This window comes from Syngnathoides biaculeatus, chromosome 4, assembly GCF_019802595.1.
Source record: "Syngnathoides biaculeatus isolate LvHL_M chromosome 4, ASM1980259v1, whole genome shotgun sequence".
In the NCBI taxonomy this organism is placed as follows: Eukaryota; Metazoa; Chordata; class Actinopteri; order Syngnathiformes; family Syngnathidae; genus Syngnathoides; species Syngnathoides biaculeatus.
Genome location: NC_084643.1, coordinates 10808399 through 10832221, shown reverse-complemented (window position 1 = coordinate 10832221; position 23823 = coordinate 10808399). Strand labels below are relative to the sequence as shown.

Sequence of the window (23823 nt, the reverse complement as noted above, 5' to 3'; positions counted from 1 at the left end):
GGATGAAGCTTCTTAGCAGAGGAGCCGCAGCGCAGGCGAGCCCAGCTGTCAGCCACCCGCCACCCGCCGCACGCGCACGTGCACGGACGCGCGCGCAGTGGGAGGAGCTACGCCTGCTGAACCTGGGGGGGCTATTGTGTCAATGGGTGCCAGTTATGGACAAGTGCGTTTCTATTTTTACGCACGGAGGAGAAAGCCGGGGCGCTGCTAATAATAGTTTGGACTCTGGAAAGAAGCGCGAGGTGCCTTTCGAAAGCAACATTGACACCGTCCAATCGTCTGCAGGTGCTCAACTCAAGGCCCCTGGGGCCTGATTTGGCCCCAAGTCTTTTGTTTTGCTTTTTTTTCTTCATTCAAAATGTGGCCTCCTTCGTGTTTCTTGCTGAATGGATTCGTTGCTTTCATTTTGGCCAGAAAATCGCCACCTGTGTTGCAGATTGAATTCACTTTTTACATCTATGACACGCATTTTATTCGTCTTAACGTAAGAACAATCGCTCTATACTTAAATACAGCGGTGCCTTGAGACATTAGTTACATTTATGAACATCTTTGTGGAACAAGAGTCCTTTGAATTTGCTTAATTTGAACGCATACATCAGTGAGATATGATTAAAATGGATTCAAATTAAAAATCGTCATTTTACATATTTTAATCAGGTTCAAACAATGTACATCTTCTAATTAAGTAAATTCAATGGCCTTTTTTCAGTCTATACCGTAGTGAAACGTAAGAACAATCGCTCTATACTTAAATACAGCGGTGCCTTGAGACATTAGTTACATTTATGAACATCTTTGTGGAACAAGAGTCCTTTGAATTTGCTTAATTTGAACGCATACATCAGTGAGATGTGATTAAAATGGATTCAAATTCAAAATCGTCATTTTACATATTTTAATCAGGTTCAAACAATGTACATCTTCTAATTAAGTAAATTCAATGGCCTTTTTTCAGTCTATACCGTAGTGAAACAAAAATTTTACACTTTTTACAGTACCTTCAATATTTTTAAAAATTCATTTGTTCATTCATTCTCATTAAATTAATTATAGATGATGTAAAATACTTTTTTTTTTTTTTTTTTTTTTAACCTGGTCTACAAATGACCCTGCCCCCTCTTGTTCATTTTAAAAATCTGATGTGGCCCTTGAGCACAAAGGTTCGCCCTTCCCCGCTCCACAGCCACCGGAGCCGCATTTCTCTAATCATTTGCACGGATCTTATCGACAGGGGCCATAAAGTTAAAAACACTTTATAACAACTGCCGCGCTCAAAAAGTTACACGGCACATTCAGACTTGATGGCGACTTTTCAGCCTGCGACCAAAACGACACCACCACCAATTTGTCAGGTAAGTAGCAGAAGCAAGCTACAAAACGCATGCTGCCTATTTGCACATACTCTTACGTGGCTACTTCCGTATTACATTTGAAAAAGCGCTTGAAATAACGAGCCCCTTGCACAAAAGAAGTAAGGCGCACACATCGCGTCTTGTAATTGGCTTGGGCCTGGCCACATTGCTGTCTTGTTAGTGGAGAAACTCAGTACAAAAGTTTCACCACACGGCCCAAGCCAAGCAATCTACGGTCCACTAATGGGTTTCATTAGGTTTAAACTCATTTACCAGCATGCCACTGAAGCCCGAATGCAGACTCGGGATGAAATGTTATGATAACATATTGCTTTTCTACGGTATTTTTAAATTATTTTGTGTGCATGTGTGTTGCTGTTGTGACCATAGATCGTTGCCACTGATGGGAATAAAATGTAAAATGCGATGACAACCATTGGACCAAAAACAGAACTTCACTCAAACATCTCTGTCTGCCGGTACAATATGAGCAATAAAGTTAATTAAATATACATATCCCTCCAATTTAAAAAAAAAAAAAACACTTGTCCTTACTAGCGTCAAGGCTGAGTATAGCCCAGACTTCGGACAAAAAGAATGGTGCATGCTGGTTAGCGGTTGCAAGGCAATCGCAAGGCAACCAGTCACACTTCTGTTCTGTTCAAAGCAAAGAAACTAGCATACCGCAATTTCTGGCCTACAGAGCGCAGCTGGTTATAAGCCACATTTGTAAAGAAAATACCATTTGGGACACACATGAGCCGCAAGTGGCCACATTGAAACGCGAGATATTTACAAAGAAAGACGGTACACAGAAAGAGCTTAAAGCTAGTGCTAACGCTAACAGGGCCAGTTACAATAAAACTTACCAGTAGATATAACTGAGACACGCCAGTAACACAGCAGCAACACGCTAGCACGGCGCCAACAGGGCCGGTAAAAGTCACTTCCTCGGCACATGTGTTCCACCGGTCTCATTCCTACATTTGCCACTCGAGTGCCCCCTTGTGGCTGTTAAAAAAATGCAGAAATAAGCCACATCGCCGCATAAACGGCAGGGTTGGAAGCGTGTGAAAAAAGTCGCGGCTTGTCAGCCGGAAATTACGGTACGTGTCTTTGGAATATGAAAAGATGCCACAATAACCAGAGAAAACCCAGACAAGCATGCAAAGGCGGCAACATTGAGATGGAAGCCCGAACAAAGGAATTGTGAGTGAGGCAGTCGTACTCACCACTGGTTATCTTAACTATTTATGAGCAACATATGATAAGGTACCCCACTGCAAACACCTTCCTGTTTTCTCTTCATTCTGCGCCTCCTCCAAGTGTGACTATTTCGACTTCATTTTATTTGCAATTTGTTCACCTCGCTCATCAACAATTTAAAGGCGTGGCCGGAACCCAACAAAGTGACGATGCACCCCAAACGCTTTCAACTGTGAAAGAAATGTGCTGGAATATTATCTGCCTGGTGGAGATGAGGTAGCTGAAATCGAGCAGCCGTCGCAGGCCGGAATGGGCGCAGACAGCAGGCACGCACCAGGGATTCTTCATGAACTCATCTTGGTTCCGCATTGACCCCGTTACACTTTCTGACAACTCATTCCTTCCTGTGCTCTCCGCCAACTTGACGAAAAATCTTACGTCTCCGACATCACCTTCTGCTTCCTGTTTCAGGTTTTTCCTGGAAATTAGGAGCATATTTGTCTTTGTGCAGCGTTAAAATCTCTAGAGCAGTGTTTCCCAACCTTTATTGAGACCGGGCGCATATTTTTCTCGAGAAAACTCTCACACCGCCAAAGGAAAAACCTCACAAAACGTGGATGCTCACGTTAATTACGCAGCTGCTGCTGCTGCTTTGAATTGTCATGAAACGTCGCTGGTATCGATAGAGGCGGCCCGCTGGATCAGCTGGTAAAGCGTCGGCCTCACAGCTCTAAGGACCGCCTGTGTGGCGTTTGCGTGTTCTCCCCGTGCGTGCTTGCGTGGGTTTTCTCCGGGTGGGCACTCCGCTTTCCTCCCGCATCCCACAAACATGCAATATTAATTGAACGCTCTAAATTGCCCCGAGCTGCGATTGGTTGTTTGCCTCGATGTGCCCTGCGATTGGCTGGCGACCAGTTCAGGGTGTACCCCGTCCGCCTCCTGCCTGTTGACAGCTGGGATCGGCTCCAGCGCTCCCCGTGACCCTCGTGAGGATAAGCGGTAAAAAACATGGATGGTATAGATAGCTGAATACTGCAAGGCAGCTCGTAGCAGTTAGCGCGATCGTTTCACAGTTGAGTGGTTCTGGCTTCGAATCTTGGGGTTTTGCATGTTTTCCCCATGTTTGCATTCTGAATATTAGTTGATCAAAACATTCATATCTCAAATCATCTTTCCCCACCGAAATGAATGGGAATGCAATTAATTAATTCCAGCCCCCCCGCCTACCCTTAAAAAAACCTTTTTTAAATTGCCCTCAACAGTAAAAACATATTTTCCACAAACATGGAACGGCGCCACAAAAACAATAACAATACGGAATTGTTATGTCATGTTTTTCTTCAGTTATAAAACCAGCTGTATGATGCGTTAATGCCCCCACTTGATGTCGTCCTTCCACTGCAAGGAACTTATTGGTGGTGGCCTGATGTGGTGAAATTTGTTGTCACCATCTAGCGGTAGAGGTGTGAAGTGCACAAGTAGCAGAAATTTTCTCTTAAGACAAAAAAAAAAAAAAAAAAAGAAATCGGCCAAGCGACGGTTCTCATTTCATAATTTCAAGGCATGTCTGGTGATTGCGATAGGTTCAGGTTTAGCCGTGGCTGGAGTGACGGAAAACACTTTAGAAAATGGATGATTAACATTTTTTAATGCAGCAAATTCAAGAGTATTGTGTTATTATTACTCGAGATACACACAAGTCCAGATCTTTTTGATTCTATACATAATAAGATCTGCATCTCGAATCCATCGCACCAGTCTGGTACCTTTCCTCTTTCTACATCAATGAACAATGGAGCCCGTTTATTTAAAAGGAGGAAAAGCGTAAACGTCGTCAATTTGTGGCCAGCGCATACCTGCGACCTTCTGAAACGTTCCACATGTGGCTTCTGTCGCACGAGGAACGTACGAGAGCACACGATTCTTTCTTTGTCCACGGCTGTATCTGGATTAGACTCGCTGATTTTATATTTGGACTTACATGTTTATTTATGAGAGCAAGTATCACAGGAACACCAATAAGTAAAGTTATGGATTATGTTTCGAATACACAATCGAATGTGATCCAAATGTGTTTTTCTGATGAAGATGTCAGTGGCAACTGGCAATTTTTTTTTTTTGTGTGTGTGTGTGGGTGTGGGGGGGGGGTATTTCTGACCATTTGAATGCGCTACAGCACCGTATTGGCTCTCATGGGTCCATCTTGGTACTATGACAGACATCGAACCCAACTAAATGAATTTAATCCAACAAAAGGTTGGGAGAGCAGCTGGAAAAGCGTTGGCCTCACAATTCTGAGGTACCGGGTTCGATCCCGGATCCGCCTGTGTGGGGTTTGCATGTTCTCCTTGTACCCGCGTGGCTTTTCTCCGGGCACTTTGGTTTCCTCCCACATGCCAAAAACACGCAACATTACTTGGACACTCCAAATTGCCCCAAGGTGTGACTGTCGTCTGTCTCTGTGTGCCCCGCGATTGGCTCATGAAATGAATTAATTCATTAGTCCGGCACAGTGACTCAGCTGGTAAAGCGTTGGCCATACAGTTCTGAGGACCCGGGTTCGATCCCGGCCCCGATTGGGTGGAGTTTGCATGTTCTCCCCGTGCCTGCGTGGATTTTCTCCGGGTGGGCACTCCGGTTTCCTCCCACACCCCAAAAACATGCGACATTCATTGGACACCCTAAATTGCCCCGTCGGTGTGGCTGTTTGTCTCCATGTGCCCTGCGATTGGCTGGCGACCAGTTCAGGGTGTACCCTGCCTCCTCCCCGTTGACAGCTCCCCGTGACCCTCGTGAGGATAAGCGGCAAAGAAAATGGATGGATGTACTCTGGCTGTGGACATGTCTTTGAGAAGCCGGACCTGGTTTGGTGGTGGAACATGTTGACGAGTCTGCGTGTGAGTGCTCGAGTGAGAGCTGTGGCCAACAACAGCTTCCACGCGAGGCCATTGCATTTATGTTTTGTTGTCTTTTATTTTATTTTATTCACACGTGCACCTTGTGGAGAAGCGCTCACTTCCTTTTATGCATGGCATATAATGCACATTAAAGGCTTTTGATTTGATTTTGGGAAAAAAAAAAAAAAAAAGTTTGTGGCATTCAGTAAATGGCTGAAAAGTGCAAGTAACTCTGCTTTCCCTCATGCGAGGACATTACAGTGAGTAAGTACACGACCATAATTCCCGACCTCCAGAGCGCAACATTTCTAAAGGAAATACCATTTGGTACATACATACGCCGCAGCTGTGCAAAAGCCTCAAGTGCCCATGTTGAAACACGAGATATTTACAAAGGCAGACGGTACACATTGTTTAACGCTAGCGCTGCCTAGCGCTAACGCTAACAGGGTCGATTAAAATAAAACTGACTGGTAAATATCACGGACACACGCCAGTAAAACGGAAGCAACACGCTAAGCACAGCGCTAACTGTAGCCCAGCGCCGGTAAAAGTCACTTCCTCGGCACATATATTCCACCGTTCTCATTCTTACCTTTTCTGCTCGAGCGCCCCCTTGCGTCGGTTCGAAAAAAAAAAATGCACAAATTAGCCGCGTCACCGCATAAACCGTAGGGTTGGAAGCGTGTGAAAAAATTATTCACTAATTAATCCATTTCATTAACTCATCAATTAGTAATTCATTATTAAATTACAATAATATTTAAAAAAAAAAAAAAACAATTGTCAAAAAAAAAAAAAAGCACAAAACAGCTGGAGCACCAACGAGGACAGGCATTATTTGGTTCTTGTTTTGGGATTTTGTAGGCGTACCTCATATTGCGGCAGTAAAGACGATGAATTCATCCACGTCTTGTCTATAAGCCCAAATTTGTGGACGTAAAAGAAATGACTGTCAAGCGCTACGTTTCCAAGGAGTAGCTGTGCACGCTGCGTGTTTTCTGTACATCTCGATATGTCACCTCCTCCACGTGGAGGAGGCGTCAAAACAGCCACAATCTATGGAAATACACGTCTGATCCCGCCCGCACGGCGGACTGCCACGTTTGTCAGGAAGTCAGCTTTATATTCACCGCAGAAGGAGCCGAGATAGTGCAGCCCCGGAGCATTGATTAGCTGGCGGTAATCTCAGGGAGATGTCACTCTCGCGTGCTACCAGTGTGCGCGTGTAATACACGTACATCCTCGCACAACGCAGCCACAATTCTTTTGCAGCTCTTGGAACGAAGCGTACAGGAGTGATTGAGTGGGTTGCCCCAGTTATGAATTGAATGATGCCAAGTTCCCTCGCCCACACACAGACATGAGCATTCAGAAGCAAAAGAGGCGAGCTCAGATTGCTTTGTGCACTGATAATTAATAAGCACTGGTAAATATTACAGTACGCGCAGTGTCACACCAGGTAATCTTTAGCGCCACTCGGCTGGAAAGTGACCTTTTCATGCAACTGGCTAGAACGGCTAAATATTTCTTTGATTGATCGCATCTAGCACAAGAATCAACGTGGCTCGAATGGTCGTAGTGTTTGGGTTGATGCGATGCGAGTTGTAGCCGTCAGCCAATCACAGGGGACGTGTAGATAAACTATTCACACTCGCATTTCCACCAGTAGAAAATCTGGATCGTAACATGCATGTTTCGGGAACGGGGGAGGAAGATGAAGGTGAAGGTCAGCTCTGAAAAGCAAACGGGTGATCTCTCAGCTGTGCGGTAGCCGTGTCGACCGCTAGCTTACGCTTCTGCTTTATTGCCAACTATCCATCCATCCAGAATCAGAATCAGCTTTATTGGCCGAGTGTGTAAAAACACACAAGGAATTCGTCTCGGGCAGTCGGCGCTGCCCTGGCAACGACATTCAGAACAACGAACGGGAGACGTTCAGTTCATAGGAACGACTCCTTATAAGAGTCACAGATGTCCGAGATGCAGCATCTTCTTCATTTACAACAGGTAAGCGTGCGAATCCTGATTGAACGGAGATAAACCCACAGCGCTACGCTCTTGGACGCTTTTCCAGTTTCGGATTGTTGCCCCTTGGCAGAGGTCAAGTGGGAGAGGTGAGTTCAGCTTGGAGTGCAAGCTGAAGAATACACGCTGAGAAAAAAAGTCTGCGTGCGAGCGAGTGAGTGTACGTCGTCTGTAATGGCAAAGTGATGTAATGCATGGCTAGATAGGGTATGCAGGTGCACCCCCCCCCCCACACACACACACACACACATTATGTTGGCGGGCAGCCCAGGTTTCCTTGGTTCTTGCTGGTTTGCATGAAAACCATAAATAAGTCAGCATTTCTGCATGATAGGTCTGTAACTAGCAGTGACAGTTAGAGAGCATCGACTTTCAGAATCTCAGATGGGACTCAGTCCGTGTGTGTGTCGGGATGGGTTGAGCGCCCGTCCATGTGATTTCATGTCCTGCCCCCATCCCTCCGTCTACCGCATGAGAGGAGACTGAAGGGAAGGGAAGGGAAGGGGGAGTGAAAGCCTTTTGACGTCAATTGCAAATGCACCGGTAAAAGGTTTTCGCCCAAGCAAGGCGCATTATTATCATTATTACTGGTTTTATGCCAATATTTCTGCAGCGACGTAACGATTGAGCACATCTTTCATTAGCAAGGCCTTGAATCGAAAGACAATACCAAAAATGTTTCATGTCTACTCATTTTTGAAGGGTTCAAGTGCATTCTGGGCTCAAATCTGAGGCGCCCCCTGTTTGCCATTGTGTTTCTAAATTGCCTATCGGTGCAGTAAGTACGTCCATCCATCCGTTATCCAAGCCGCTTATCCTCACGAGGGTCACGGGAGAGCAGGAGCCTATCCCAGCTAGCTAGACTACACACTGAACTGATGGCCAGTCAGTCGCAGGGCAGATGTCGACACCGTCACTGAGCGGGAATCGATCCCGCGCTGCCCGCAGCAAAAGTCAGGCGTGTGTACCACTACACCATCAGGTGACTTCACAGGTAAGTACGTGAGTATTAATATTTGTTTGTCTTTATGTGCCCTGGAACTGGCTGGTGAGCTGTCCAGGGTGTACTTGGTCTTGCCTAAAGTCAGCGAGGAAAGATTCAGGCTCACTCTTAACTCTAATAAGAGTAAGATGGAGTGACGGGTTGAAATAATTAAAAAATAATAATATCACATCTGAAATACACACACAAATTCTATCAATCTACTGTATATCTGCCGTATATGTGCTCTCTTTTCACTGATCTAGGATGTGTAGTTGGAGGAACGAGTAATCCACTGCGATGAGGGTTAGTTTTTGTGTTTTGTTCTGGAAACAAAACTCTCTGCGAGTCTGCATAACATTTTTGTAATTTTGTGCAGTGAGAGGTCAAATGGAAACATTTCAAGACATTCTGGCCGTTGTTTAAGTCCAGACCTAGCGAGAACAAGAGGGGACGGTACCCGTTTTTGATGGTGATGGTCACTGACGTTCATTTTAGCATGCTGGTCTATGAAAAAAAAAAAAAAAAAAAAAAAAATAATCCATCTGGAGCAAACATAAGGGCCACAATGGTTAGAAGAAAATGCAACGTGATTGGGGGAAGGGCAGATTATTAAAAAAAAAAAAAAAGAGGACCAAGGGCGCAATTACACAAGTGTACATTGTTTAAATTATGAGAAGCGTAATGAGGAAGAGATTAAATCACAGCGGGGCCACGCATGCAGGAAACACACACACACACACACACAAAGGGTCAACTTTAGAAGAAGCAGTACACAGTTGAAAATAGCACCCCAATTCCTGTAAAAGAAGACGTTCAAAGTCTCCTGACACGCAGGCTGGGCAGGTTTTGGAAGCCGCCTCTTATCGAACGCTTATCTGTGCTTTTGCAGCACAATACACTGCGCGATAGTTGGAATGCGCACCAAGTGGCGACTGAATCAATCCCAATTAGAATCTAAACACTGGCAGTGGTGCTGTTATTCATGAAAAAAAAAAAAAAAAACACTAGCAGTATTAAGCTAGCATTAGCAGCATAAACAAACAGCTGGCAACCACGACTGCTAAAGGTATGTTGGTAGCATGACTTATTTTCTAAGGACTCTTATTAACTTATCACTAAATGTTATAGGTTAAAAGCAGCCGTAAATGCCACATGTAATTTCAAAAGAGCCATCCAATGTTTGGAAAAAATAAATCCAGGTGTATTTGAGCATTTATGCAGAACCAACACTTTTAGAGTACAATAAGTCTTTGAATTTTTTTAAATAACATTGCTACGACGTTGCTATCCAATGGTGCCAAAAGCACTTCTTACCGTGAATGTGACTTGTGGTTTTGCTGACGGCTTTCTAGTCTTTCATAGGTCGTTAGATTTCGCTTCGTACAGGCGTTGACACTTCCATCCGTTCATCGTGAACGGAATTCAATTTGATTTGCCGTCACGATGGTGAACGGTTCTTGCCAGCAATAGCATATCTTTCATTGGTTTGACGATCTTGTCTTGATGCGAAAAGTTGTCAAAAAGTTCAGGCACGTATCGCTTTGGCCTCCTCCTGCGTCTGTCCAGTCTTGCCGAAAACTGTACAACTCCTCCATCTTTTTTTTTTTCTTTGAGCGATCGCTTGCACAATTAGTTGTCGCTACCTGCTCTGCGTTAGCCGCTTCTGCACCTGTTCTTATCTTAGAACAGTTAGCTTAGCTTACCTAGGGTGAACTACAGCAAGCCCACTAGGACAAACTGTCTCTGCTCATTTGCGTTGGCTACGTGACAGAAATGACATTGTACATAATGCAGTGATGAGGGCTCTGCGAGCCATGTGCAACATCAAAAGAGCCAGATATTGCCCGCGAGCCGCAGGTTCCCGACCCCTGGTTAAAAGGTTAGTTTTTGTGAATGGACGATCATTTCCGATCAAAATGAGGTGACAAATGTACCGGTGGAGCAGAAAAGTTGTTCCTTCTGAATGGTCCCAGCTCCCTCAGGTCCCTTCACTCTCCTCCAGTCGATGGCAAATGACGCTGCGCCATTTTTTTTCTTTGAGGGTCGGTGGAGGAGGATATCCTATACCGCCATAGTTTCAGCAAAGCTCCTCAAGCCCAGGGATGCCCCCTTCTCTGAGTGTGCCCACATCAATGAGGTCTTTTGTCTCTGAATGGTTGTAGTCGTTTCTTCAAGATCATATGAGAGGTAAAAGACGGGACCTGAGAGGGTTGATATATATATATATTTTTTTTTTATTTCCACAGAATCTTGATTGATCTTGATCATCGGATGAAAATTTGCTGTTAAAAAAAAAAAAAGTGGGTGCGAGGGCCCATGATTATTGTTTGACATAAAAACCTGACAGGAATGACAGAAAACGTAAGGAAATAAAAAAAGATGATTCATGCGGCCTCATTTCCCATTTTAAGGACCGCTGTGCTCTAAACTGAACACAAAGAGCCAGCTAGTGTGACACTCGAGTACGACAAAAATGTATCACAAATGGGAAACCGCCGTCTTAACTGTGAAAATATTGCTGCAATGTCTTATTCCTCCTCAAGTTTGCCAGTAAAAATGATGTCTACGTGCAGTGCTGCATTTCGTCGCTTGCCTTGTTACTGTGCAGATATCCATCTAGTGCGGTATGGAAGTCATTATGGGAGCATCACTCGGAAGGAATACATTGGCACAGAGGACGGAAGCAGATGTTCCCCTGACATTTCATATTACGATCCAAATCTTCATCGCAGCTGTTGATCCCATCCAGCCCTGACCCCCGGTGTCTCAAGTCTCGGGTTGAGCCTGACCTGCGGAAGGTGGTTGCTCGGGAGTGATTTAATGGCACATACGCACGCTCCCTGCTGAATAAGTCATCCCGCATCTGGGTCCACGCCCATGCCGCTCATCTATTTTTCAATCTGCCTTCCATTCTCACGCACATTCTGTCTGCTCGGCCAGCGCCCTCCATGTTTGTGCTTTTTCTTCTTCGGATCTATGTCTCTTGTAGTGTGAAAATAGTATACAATAATATGTTTGACAGAGATGAGGAAGCTGCATGCGTTTTTTTTTTTGTTTTGTTTTTTTTTTTTTTGCTCACGTGTGTTTCTGTGAGCCACGTTATGAGTTATGCGTCGATTTTGATAACCTTTTGGGAACTAACTGATAATCACCCGGGAAAAAGACCATACAATTTTGAATATGTTTTGTAATGTACAAGTACACATAGTAATACTGTTTTGCAGTCACTCACATTTGAAAAATGTACGGGTGTGGTCAGATATGCCTGCAGATATTTAGTTACGGGTGTGGTCCGCCAGTCATCCCCGCAGATATAAAGTTGCGGGTGTGTGTTCTGTTTGTAATTATGTGTCTGCCCCTTTAAGAGCGGAGCGGGGCAGTGTCAGGTAAACTAGGAAGTCGAAGTAGGCTGAGCAGCAGCTCTTTTGTTACAGACCGTGTGCTTCCGTATTAAGACATCAGGCTGTGGTTCACTGCGCTGGATCGCTTTTCATGTGGTGAGAGTGTGCGACAAGTGCACAATTGCGCAGTGGCTTAGTCCTTAGAGGGAACATTTGTCAAGACTACACAAAATAAGCGACGTCTTTCAATATCTATGTATTTCTCTTCATAACAAATTTTCCGCGCGTGATTTTTCGTGCTCAGCTGTGCAGATTTGCGAGTGCGATGGCGCGCGGGCGCAGTCGCGCCCGTCAAATCACAGTGACTTCTGTTATGGCTGTTTGTAAAAAAGTGACTATTTTGTAAAGTAGTGGCAGATTTTGTCACTTTAGTTAACACTGTGTATCATTTTCATGAACTTCTCGGTCAAACTTGATCTCACAAATAAACAAGCGACAAAGAAGAAGTTTTTCTTTTTTATGATTTCTGGCTGCTGGTAATGAAGCACAGAAGTCACTGTCACTGAGTCGGATCCAAACACCAACACACAAGTTGGGCAACCATTACGCTATCAGTGATTCAGGTATTAATTCTGTAAGTATTTCCAACCTGCTTTGTACCAGTAAAATAACTCATGACAGAAAGTCAAAGAAATTTGTACTGCCCATTTCTATCCCCAGACTTAAACCACATAAAGGGCAGACCGAAAGAAGCTGTCAATCATATGTTACAATACTTCAGCTCATGTGAAAGAAATGGGTATATTCGAATGAAAAATTGTTACCCAGTAAGTTCTGTATCTAATCCAGAAGCAAACATGAGGCTAAATGTTTATTTTTCTTCTATCGATGACAAACTGTAATCGCTCAATGCACTGCAAAACTACAGTAACGTACAATAACAAACAACATTCTTTACAACGTGATGTACAAATGATATTAATTGGCATAACAGCGGCGAAGTGGTGGAAAAAGCACAGAATTTAGGAACTGACTGATGAATTACGTCATAAATTGTCTTCCAAAATGGGGAAAGGAAATTTAGGAAGGTTGTACCAACTAGTCACTCACTTCAAAGGACGATGAAGATGTAAAAATGATCAGCACAGCATTATTTATATTTCACAGCATCACAAGTAGGGTTGGGCATCACTTGAATTTGAGCGATTTCGGTCCCAATTCCAGTTCCTCATTTTGATTCTGGCTCCAAACGATTGTTGATTCCGATTCTTTTAGGGGGCCACTTTGCATGGTGTTAATCAAAGATGTCCAAATTGTGAATATTCATTTTCTTCGCAGCCTGCAGCATTGACTAAAATGAACATTTGACTCACGGTCCTTTATAACCAGTATCGATATCAAACCTACGCGCTAAAAGGCAACATGCGTGAAATGAACCCATTTGACTTTATATGAATTGATTATTGGTTCAGCCAAAAGTTAAATATGGCATTGTTAAGGTAGTTATTCGTGACCGTTTTATCGCGTCAAATTGTTTGTGTGCGCAAGTTTTAACTCGAGTCTGTTTGAAGCTTGCGGCCTTTTATTAGGAAGGGTACACAGCGGAACTCAGCATTTTGACACGAAAAGTAAGACTGAGGAATTTTGAAAATGAAAGTAACCTTGAATGCCAGAAACAGAGCAATGAATGGAACCAAATACTACAAGACGTTGATTCCTTTATCGACTAAGTATTTGTGATACTGTGAGACGTTTATGGGAATTTTGTCCTAAATCATTGTGATGGAAAATTTGTAGTTTGACCTTTCATGAAGTTTGACTTCAATGTTGAGCTTTTTTTTTTTTACCCCCCACCACCACCCCCATCACCTCTTACATCGGTTTGAAGACGAAAATATACTTTAAAAAGCATCAGCGCAAAACTGAGAGCAGCCATTTACCTTGTTAGCTGTCTCAGCGTTGATTCTTTCATTCACCCAATTTGACCTGATTCGAGTTCCAGGTGGTGTAGGCTGAGGCTCGGAGCGGGAGGGAGGGAGGGAGGGAGGGAGGGAGGGAGGGAGCACATCGCATTTCTACACTTTACCAAAGCCTCTTTTCCATTATACAATCCTCATTCCAAATGTTGCAGAGAGACAACTGATCATTAATTTCAACAAAATGAAATGTTTGTTTGCGCGCATTCTTCTTCCAAGTCAGCAGACCGGAGCCATTGAAACTGGGAACCGAAATGTTTTCATCTGAACGATTCCGGGAGTACCGGAACATTAGTCCCAGTTCCCGTCGGTTCTCGGTTCTAACCCTAATTACAGGCCACTCTCCGTTTTCTTCTGCGTCGCACCTCCGAGCATTATTCAGATTTGTAACATCGGATAAACAGCCCGTCTTGACTGTGTCATTGGCGCGTTAATGACATTATGATCAGATGCTCGGCATTCCGCCCGAGACGGGCTTTGTCTTTGAGCTGCTAAATGATTGATGGCTCAGATGAAAGTAAATGTAGGTCACCACGGGTGAGGGTCGACACCGGCAACATAAATCAGACGGGGACGATTTAACAGATATGGTGATGAATTATAGCCACCATAAGTGTATTAAAAATTTGTTTTCAAAAAATCAAGTCGTAATTTCACACTGATCATTTGATGGATTGGCAATTACAGACCTGGTAGAGAAAAGCATATTTTGAAAATGTTAAGGCCAAACATTTGTAGTTGTCACGCGTATCCTGCATATGGATATGGATTGTGTTGAAATCATGTAAAATCACACATCAGTCATACAGTTGGAGGCGCTCAAACAAAGATTGAACCTCAGAACGCAGGAGGGGGAAGATGACCTGCTCTTAAAATCGGTCCAAAATTCTATCCGAGCAAATGCAGCACAGATGCGTGCAATCCAAAACATTTTGCTTCTCTGACCTATGACTTTGCGAAAAAGAGGAGAGGACACTGACCTTCAAATAGCGAGATTAAGAGAGAGAGCTGCTCGCAGAAATATTATAACACATTGAGAGAGAAAAAAAAAAAAAAAAAACTATGAGTGGCGAATGGTGATGAGTGGAAGTTCACACCCGCACCAGCGCCGGGTACGTGAATTTTGGGAGCTGGAGCACAACGGGGACTCATTGCCGGTCGACAGAGTCTGAATGTGAAGTTGAAGATTTCAGGTTTGATTCTTGGCTAACTTGAACAAATTTGTCATTCACTTTTGCACTTTGGACTGCAGACGCTGCAAAAATTAGTTGCAGCCTAGAAACACGTTCCAGTCCTAAATGGAGATGACACGTTCTCCTCGGTGCCGGTGACCGATCCACAGTGTAAAACGGATGAATGGACTCACTTCTGGAGGAGTTACCTCGCCCAGCGATTCCCAAACAGTGTGCTGGGGTACATAAGTGTGCCATGAGCGCTCTTCAGGAGTGCCGTGGGAAGTTATCCAATTTTATGTAATTGCTGAAAAAAAAAAAAAACCAAAAAAAAAAAAAAAAAAAACAATCATTCCAAGAAATAATGTATCTTTGTTCATCTTTTTATGCCAGTGAGGCACAATGACAGACAGAACAAAAAAAATCCTCTTCTATTAGATGGCAGGAAGTACATACAGTAATTAATCCATCCATTTTTGGTGACATTTACTTTTGTTGCTGTGCCGTGGAATTTTTCAATTGTAAAATATGTGCCTTGGCTCTAGAAAGGTTGGACATCACTGACCTAGCCAATATGGGGGGGCAGATTCCGTATCAAATGTACACTTTCACCAGGATGAATGCCTGAAAATGGAGTGGATTTTTCAGTATGCCAAATACCTCGTAATGTAAATTCATTGGCCCTAAGAATAATATCAATGACAAAGAAACGGAATTTCAAAAGCGCTCTAATACGGACAGAGTGGATTAAAAGGCTAGGCTGTTAATCAACATGGATGACGTCACCCTTGTTGATCTCCCTCGGCGATAGCCATAATTACATCTTTACAGTACATTGTTGTGTATCGTGCAGTATTTATGATGACATTACATCTATATTGCATTACCTCTTGGCCCAGATTTTAGCTTGAGTATTTTGACACACATTGGACTGTCTCCCAGCCAGTCCTCCTTTGTTCAATCGGGTTTCTGCAGTGAAAGAATTCTGTTTAATCTTCTGTCTGTCTGTGAAAACAAGCTGTAAAGTAACTGTGTTGCAAGCAAGACATCAGCTGCACAAACAACAAAAGGTCTCGGAGAGAGGAACTGCTGAGCTCTCTCTGTGTCTTTGAGAGACTGCGAAAGTAATGGTGAGCGCTCAAAAAGGTCCAAAGAGAGACAAATGGAAGGCTGGAAAAGGATTAAAAAAAAAAAAAAAAAATAAGACGGGAATGGGCATGGAGAAAAGTCAGGTTGAAGGGCAACAAAGGGAAAAAAGCTGAGGCCACGAAGAGAGAAAAGTACGCCTGTCAGCAACGGCAGGAGGGCGGAGTGATTGAAGGAGAACGACGGAGGGAGGCGTCTGCTTGACCTCTGCTGACGTTTCCCTGCTTGACACGAAGGAAGTGGGAGCAGGGATGGGATATCCTGCCCGCCAGCCCTCATCCTCCCACGATGGGAAGTCTAGGCCAGGATGAGGTGTCGTCCAAGCACAACACAAACATGCACAGGGTCCACTCGGACTCACTCTGCGGTGACGCACGAATGGGCAGGTGCGAGCACTTGGACACGCAAGCTGTCACGCGTGTGCATCAAAAACGACAGTGGAAACTTTGAAGACAACAGACGTACGCTTCAGGATTGGTGATGGTGCTTTTAGTAGCCAATTACGTGAAAGGGAGCAGTTTCAACTGGTGGTCTAAAGGCAAGAATGTAAGACGAAGAATACGCAGTAAAGTGGGAGCTCCAATGAGAGAACCCCCAAAACAAAATCGCAAGGAGCAATCCCAGAGTGTTCTCATTTTGTTCCATCCCAACAAACGGCTGAAAAACAGCTGATGGGTCAGCTAAAGTTAGTCACGCGCTGAGGCGGGTGCATATTTGTGTTTGGCGACGTGTACATGGGCCGTACACACACTTTGGGTATGGAAAACTGCCTCCTCCGTCAAAGAAAAGCCATCCAGGCTGCCTTGTCGGAGCTCCTGCGGGCTTCACAATTTGTGTCGTTTTTCCCTTTCAATCCGAGGCTCTAAGTGCACCCGCACCGATCGTATCTGAGCCCCGCGGTAACGAAATCTGTCACTGCACTGGATATCGGGCAGGGTGTCCGGTCACCATGTGGGTACTCTGCATGGCTTTTGTGACGGTAACATTTTTATTGAGACAGATAAGACTCGAATCCTGGAAGGGACTCTTTCCATCGCCCTACCAAAATGGTTCAAAGCAGATGTCGTGTGAACTGATATGCAATCTCCCTGATATGAGTGAAATGCAAAAGTTCCAAAATACACTCTTCAATCTGTTTCATCTTCGATCACATGTATGAAAATGCGTATCAGCTTAACCTTGGTCCACACACCAGACAGATTTTCTTGGATTTCTTCTTCAGTTGTTCCATAACGTGGCCAAGCGAGTCATTAACCGACAAATGGTGACCAAAACATAACCCATCACCTTTCGTTTCTCGCAGTTGGCGGCGGTAATAAACACCTCCGGTTGTCCAAACAATGTTCACAGCTGAGGTCATTTCCACTCAGCTACGCGCAAATCAGACAGAAGGGGACTGTGCGTGGAAAAGCTGCAACACCCAAGAAAGTCAATAAATACAGATTAATACTGCCTGAAGATAGAAAAGAACCACTAAACATTTTGGCAATGAGTGGTTTGATAGAATTAAAATACAATAAATGTTGACAGCCCGTTTTCTTTTGTTTTTGTTAGTGCAAGTATTTTGTTACTAACCCACAGATGAGTCACCATGCACCCAACCCAACTTATTTATGCAGGGTACATAATTCCAATTTTTTTAAATAACAAGGGCAAAAAAGGCCACGTGTGAGCTTACTGCTCTTCTAATGTGTGCTGTACTCCAGATGACCAAAACAACACACAAATAATCTTCACCAACAATCACATCGAAACACTCAAACGAGATGTATGTCGCAGTACCAAGACGGACCTGTGGGGGGCAGCATGGTGCCACGGGTCGTCTAGACTGCCTGGGGAATAAAAATGCAAAGAAGACGAAAGATAAGCACCGATGCTTATGATTATGTTTCACGTCACATATATAAGGAGTTGGAATCACAAATATTGAACGGGTTTTTACAATCGTTGGCCCTGAAATCGAAGTGGGGAAAAAATCAATTCTAAAATATGTCACACTGTTAGAGCAGGGGTCGGGAACCTTTTTCGGCTGAGACAGCCACAAATGCCACAATGTCATTTCAAAAGAGTCATGCAATATTGGAAAAACTAAATCCAGGTGTACTTGAGCATTTATGCAGAACCAACACTTTTAGAGTACAATAAGTATCGGAATTCTTTGAAATGACATTGTTATGATGTTGCTAACCAATGATGACAAAAGCACTTCTTACCGTGAACGTGATTTTGTGGTTTTGCTGATGGCTTTCTCGCCTTTCGTACGTCGTCAGATTTTGCTTCATGCAGGCGGTGAGACTTCCATCCGTTCATCGTGAACGGAATTCAGTTTGTTTTGCAAACATGCTGGTAGGATGTTGAACAGTTCTTGCCAATAATAGCATGTCTTTTATTCGTTTGACTAGCTTGTATTTATGCGAAAAGTTGTGAAAACTTTCATTGGCAACATCAGGCACGAATGCTTTGGCCTCCTCCCTCCTCCTCCACCTATGAATGGCTGTGCAGTCTAGACGAAAAACATTTTTTTTTTCTTCGAGCAAACGTTTGCATAATTAGTTATTGCGATCTGCTCTGCATTAGCCACTTCTGCGCCTGCGCACAGCGACTGCTACGTGAACTACGGCAAGCCCACTAGGACAAACTGTCTCTGCTCATTTGCGTTGCATGTGATATGATATGATATGGCATTATACAGCATGTAGTGATGAGGGCTCTGCGAGCCATATGCAACATCAAAAGCGCCAGATATGGCTCGCGAGCCATAGGTTCCCGACCCCTGCTGTAGATAGACATCTCGCTTTTGTTTACTTGCTCATAAGTGGCAGGGAAATGCTTAAATTTGTACCGATTATTCGACCAATACTGGACCCTGTACGAGTCACTATTGCAGCTTGAGCCAATTGACCCCTCCGTAGAAATTGCGCAATCCGCGTCACTGACCAATCAGAGGCCAGAGATCTGCATAGACCAAAGCCCGTTTTTGCTCCCGCCATTTTCTCAGACAACATTGCATGGTCCAGTATAGGTTTTGTTAGCGTTTTATCCCGTATTTGGGTTATTCAACAAAAAATATGGTTAAGAGGTGTAGTCACGGACTTTGTAATAGTGACGACAGGTATCCTGAAAGGCGAGTCGGTGGAGTTCGATTCGTACCCTTTCCAAAACCGAAGACCCGGTACGAAAAATGCCTTCGATGGATCAAACTTTGTGGAAAACCGCATCATCAACTAAATCCATTTAATATCAACCGGAACACATATGTTTGCACGAAGGTATGCCCTATATTTGATTTTCAATACATGTCTCGTATAAATGAATTCAAAGTTCTTCGCTAGCATAACACCGCTACGTGTGAACGATTGACACACTTATTCTTTGTTGAGCGATATTAGCGATGATCGGACTGCACAAACATGTCGGTTTCTTGCTGGCTCGCGGCCAGAAGCTTAACCAGACTGTGTTTGGACTAAGATATGCCTTAAATTTGATTTTTAATACATGTCTCGTATAAATGAATGAGACGTTCTCCGCTAGCATAACATTGCTACGTGTGAGCGATTGACACACTTATTCTTTGTTGAGCGATATTTAGCGATGATCGGACTGCACAAACGTATCGATTTCTTGCTGGCTCGCGGCCGAAAGTTAACCAGACTGTGTTTGCACGAAGATAGGCCCTAAATTTGATTTAAAATACACGTCTCGTGTAAATCAATGAGACGTTCTTCGCTAGCCTAACATTGCTACGTGTGAATGATTGAATGAAATCAGAAGCATGGCGTCTCTCTCAGTTCAGAATGTATTGTATTTAGATTCTATAATATATCGTTGATTTGAATGAAATCAGAAGCATGGCGTCTGCACGTCTAACAATGTATTGTGTTGTATTGTATTTGCCATTTTTTACGAATTGTTTGTCTTACGTCAGCGCACGTGGCGTGACGTCACTTCAGGAGGCGTGGTTAAGCGCCCTGTACGGAGGGGTCAATGTGTGGGAATAAATCCGCATAAATGTCAGCTACGAGAACCGCTGCACTACACAGAGTCCCTGGACTGAGAATCAGAACAGGAGAGCAGAAAATTGCTGGTGCTAAATCCAAAGAAACAAATGAAATGGCAACCGTAGGCCCTCGAAAGCTTGTGAGCAACACCAGGGGATGAAGAGCTTATCCAGGCCATGTCATGACATTTTTGCTGCCTCGATGCTTTTTGTCAAGAACCCCAGCGATGTGACGAGGCCCTTACCGTTCAGATGATTCACATTGGTTGAGGGTTTTTTTTTTCTTTGTTTGTTTGTGGCTGAATAACAGCGCTTGACTATTGTGCTTGACTCCCTCAACAGCCACAAAATGAAGGAAACGAGCAGGCTGAATCACCGACATGGAAAGTACAGCGCCGCGCGGTTGCTGCACCGACTTTGTTCACACGCAAAAAGCAAAAAGCCCGTTTTGCAAAGCTTTTAGGGGAAACAACTAATAATGACAAAGGGCCAAAATGAATTATTGTTTGGTGAACAATGCAATCAAGTGGAAACCTTTTTTTTTTTTTTTTTTTTTTTTTAAATAACTGCTTTTATTTGTCCTTTTGCTTCATTATTGTTTATTACTCCCTTATGTCCTTGGCTGTCAGGTATATTTCAGCAACTTGTGGAAAAGCCCCCCCCCCCCGCCTTCCTCCTCCTCTCTGGCTACATCAAAGCACGGCCACACTCCGACTGCAACCTCATTCTGGCGCTACTCTCTTACCGCCAGATCCAGTAATTACAGCCCATATAGGACATCAATATTTCTTGTCAAACCGCAGTATAATAACGCCGCAGAGCAACTCATGGGAAGAACGCACACACACACACACACACACTACACTCATGGGTTAGGCATTAGGAAGAAATGATTCATCCCTCAATATCTCGACTATCTTGCGGCCCAGGATATCTGATGCGAGACCCCAGTTTGACAATCCAGATTTATGCTAGTGCGATTTTTAAAAAGTTGCACAAGCCAGCCTTTGGGTTTATTTTCAGCAGAGGGATTCTATTTATTTGTGTTTATTTTGATACAACACAGAGCTCACGAATAAAAAAAAAAAAAAAAAATGGAACGAGATATTATTTTTCTCTCGATGCTTCAATACTGCCCTCTTGTGTGTTCACCTGCAAAACCTGCTCTTTTAAATTTAATTTTTAGGCGTCCAGTTTATCTCCAAGTTTGAGCTTTTTTTTTTTCATCAAAACAAAATGTATTTTTGCTTGTTTTGTGGCTTGAAAAAGATGGATTTCTTTCATTTGACAGCAATGTATTATCATCATAATAATGCTCTTCTGCAGGTTTTTTTTTTTCAGATTATATTTATTTTTCTTTCATTTCCTCCATGTTTTGCGTCAGCACCCCAAATATCTACAACTCTGACAATAGCTTCATTATCCATTTTCTATTTTTCTGGATTGGTCGCTATTTTATCGCACCGCACATATTGACAAACAAGCCTTCACACTCACATTCACATCTTGGGAGGATTTCAAATCTTCGCTGAACGTAAAATTCACGGTACACAGAGAAAAGGTGCACAAGAGAAGGGAGAAGATGCAAACGGCAAACAGAAAGGGCGGAGCCCAGATTCAAACTGTGACCCTCAGAACTGTGAGGCGGATGTGCTAACCACTAGCGCAAGAGGCCAACAGTGGAGTTGTATTATGTACTTTTCTTCAATTTCAAATCACACATTGATTGACTTCTTTTTACACTTGCATGACAGTTAGCAATAAGACTAATTAGGTCAACCACAGAACTGTGATTTGGTTCTCCACTAAAACCTAACTCACTTGGACTCACGTAATCCAGCCATCCGTTTCCTTCGCCGCTTATCCTCACGAGGGTCGCAGGAACCGCTGGAGCCTATCCCAGCTGCCAACGGGCAGGAGGCGGGGTACGCCCTGAACCGGTCGCCAGCCAATCGCAGGGCAGATCGAGACAAACGGGCGCACTCACAATCACACCTCGGGGCAATTTCGAGTGTCCAATTGATGTTGCGCGTTTTTGGGATGTGGGAGGAACCGGAGTGCCCGGAGTAAAGCCACCATGGGCGGGGCCAGAATCGAACCCTGGGTCCTCAGAACTGTGAAGCCGACGCCGATGCCAAGGTGGACTCACATTATTCTAAACAATCAAGAACCATATTTTTCTCCCCGGCCAAGTTTCCTGTCGTCTTTGCTATTTTTGTGAAGACGTGGCTGATGCTTGCAGTATTTTTCCTTTGATGACGTCGCCGATGGTATGCTATCTAAACAAAATCTGAACATGTCGTACATATTCTTCGGATGTCATCTAACATCCATTTCGGACAGACGGCATTCCAAACCCAAAGCAGAAGACAGACAGCATAACATAAAGCAGCGCATTTCTTCTGCAATGCTTTGACCTACTTTCTCAACTGTTTTCATCATCTGACGCCACGACGCTAAATGTTGCCAGTCTCCGCCGTTACAACGTGTCAGCCATTTTATTATTCATTGGCAAAGTCGGTCCCGCGTCCCCACGTGCGTAGAATTGTTTTGAAGCCTTTCGCACTATTTCATAATTCAGCACCTTTTTTTGTTTTGTTTTGTGGGTCATTGCAGACATTCCGGAAATGTCTCTTGACCTAATTGCCTACCTATCTATTTCACGAGTGAACAATTGGAGTGGGGGGAGGGAGTTTTTGTTAGTTTCAGCAGACTTGAGGATGTTGAACAAACGGCAGGTGCAATTGCGATTTTTGGGGTGGAGAGATCCAATAATCCTACAGTGATTTAAATGATGAAAATAAATTCCTGTATCTGCACCTTCAAACTCTTGAAATTTAATGCAAACGTTTTTTTTCCCCGTAATCTTTTAATTTTATCAGTCCTACTATTTACCTTTTACTGTCACATTATTGTTGCAAAAAAAAAAAAAAACATTTAAAGACAAATTTAGTGCATGCCCAGGCACCGTATTGTTTATTTATATATGTATTTAATATGTATTTTTCTGCGATTTGATCATGTATTTTCGGTTAAATCAAATGTATTTGTTTCGCCCTTAATCTGAGTCTCAAAATGCTTCAAAACTTCACATCTGATTGTTATGGCAAATACTCACACAAACTATACCCAAAAATTAATATGTTTGATCAGTTTTTGGTTTTGTTTCACACCGTAACAGCGGCCAAAGAGTACAGTATTGGTTTGTTAGAGTATTGGGCAACACTGACACCTAGCGATCACCAAACCTTTACACGTACTGTTCTTGACCACTTTCACCATGATCAATGCTTATTTTTCTTAGTTTCTTTTTTTTTTTTTTAGGTGCCTCATTTTTGCATACTTATCTCTCAGTAAATGATGTCCGTACTGGCCTTGTCTTGCGCCAGAACGATAAGAGGAAGAAAAATGATTGTAAATGTATATAATGAAGGCCGCACGGTGGATCAGCTGGTAAAGCGTTGGCCTCACAGTTCTGAGGATCTGGGTTAAATGCCGGCCCTGCCTGTGTGGAATTTGCATGTTCTCCCCATGCCTGCCTGGCTTTTCTCCGGGTGGGCACTCCGGTTTTCTCCCACATCCCGCAAACATGCAACATGAATTGGACACTCTAAATTGCCCCTAGGTGTGATTGTGAGTGCGGCTGTTTGTCTCCACGTGCCCTGCGATTGGCTGGCGACCAGTTCAGGGTGTGCCCCGCCTCCTGACCGTTGACAGCTG

At 43.7% G+C, this 23823-nt stretch overlaps 1 protein-coding gene across 2 annotated transcripts in view; it reads right to left on the bottom strand.

The window, feature by feature from the left end:
• Positions 1-18720, bottom strand: part of sema6a (sema domain, transmembrane domain (TM), and cytoplasmic domain, (semaphorin) 6A) — a 155498-nt gene extending 136778 nt beyond the window's left edge. For both annotated transcript variants that reach the window (XM_061816772.1, XM_061816769.1), the window contains exon 1: positions 18320-18720. The gene's annotated coding sequence lies outside the window, so the exon portion shown is untranslated. The remainder of the gene's footprint in view (positions 1-18319) is intronic.
• Positions 18721-23823: the final 5103 nt, after the last annotated feature.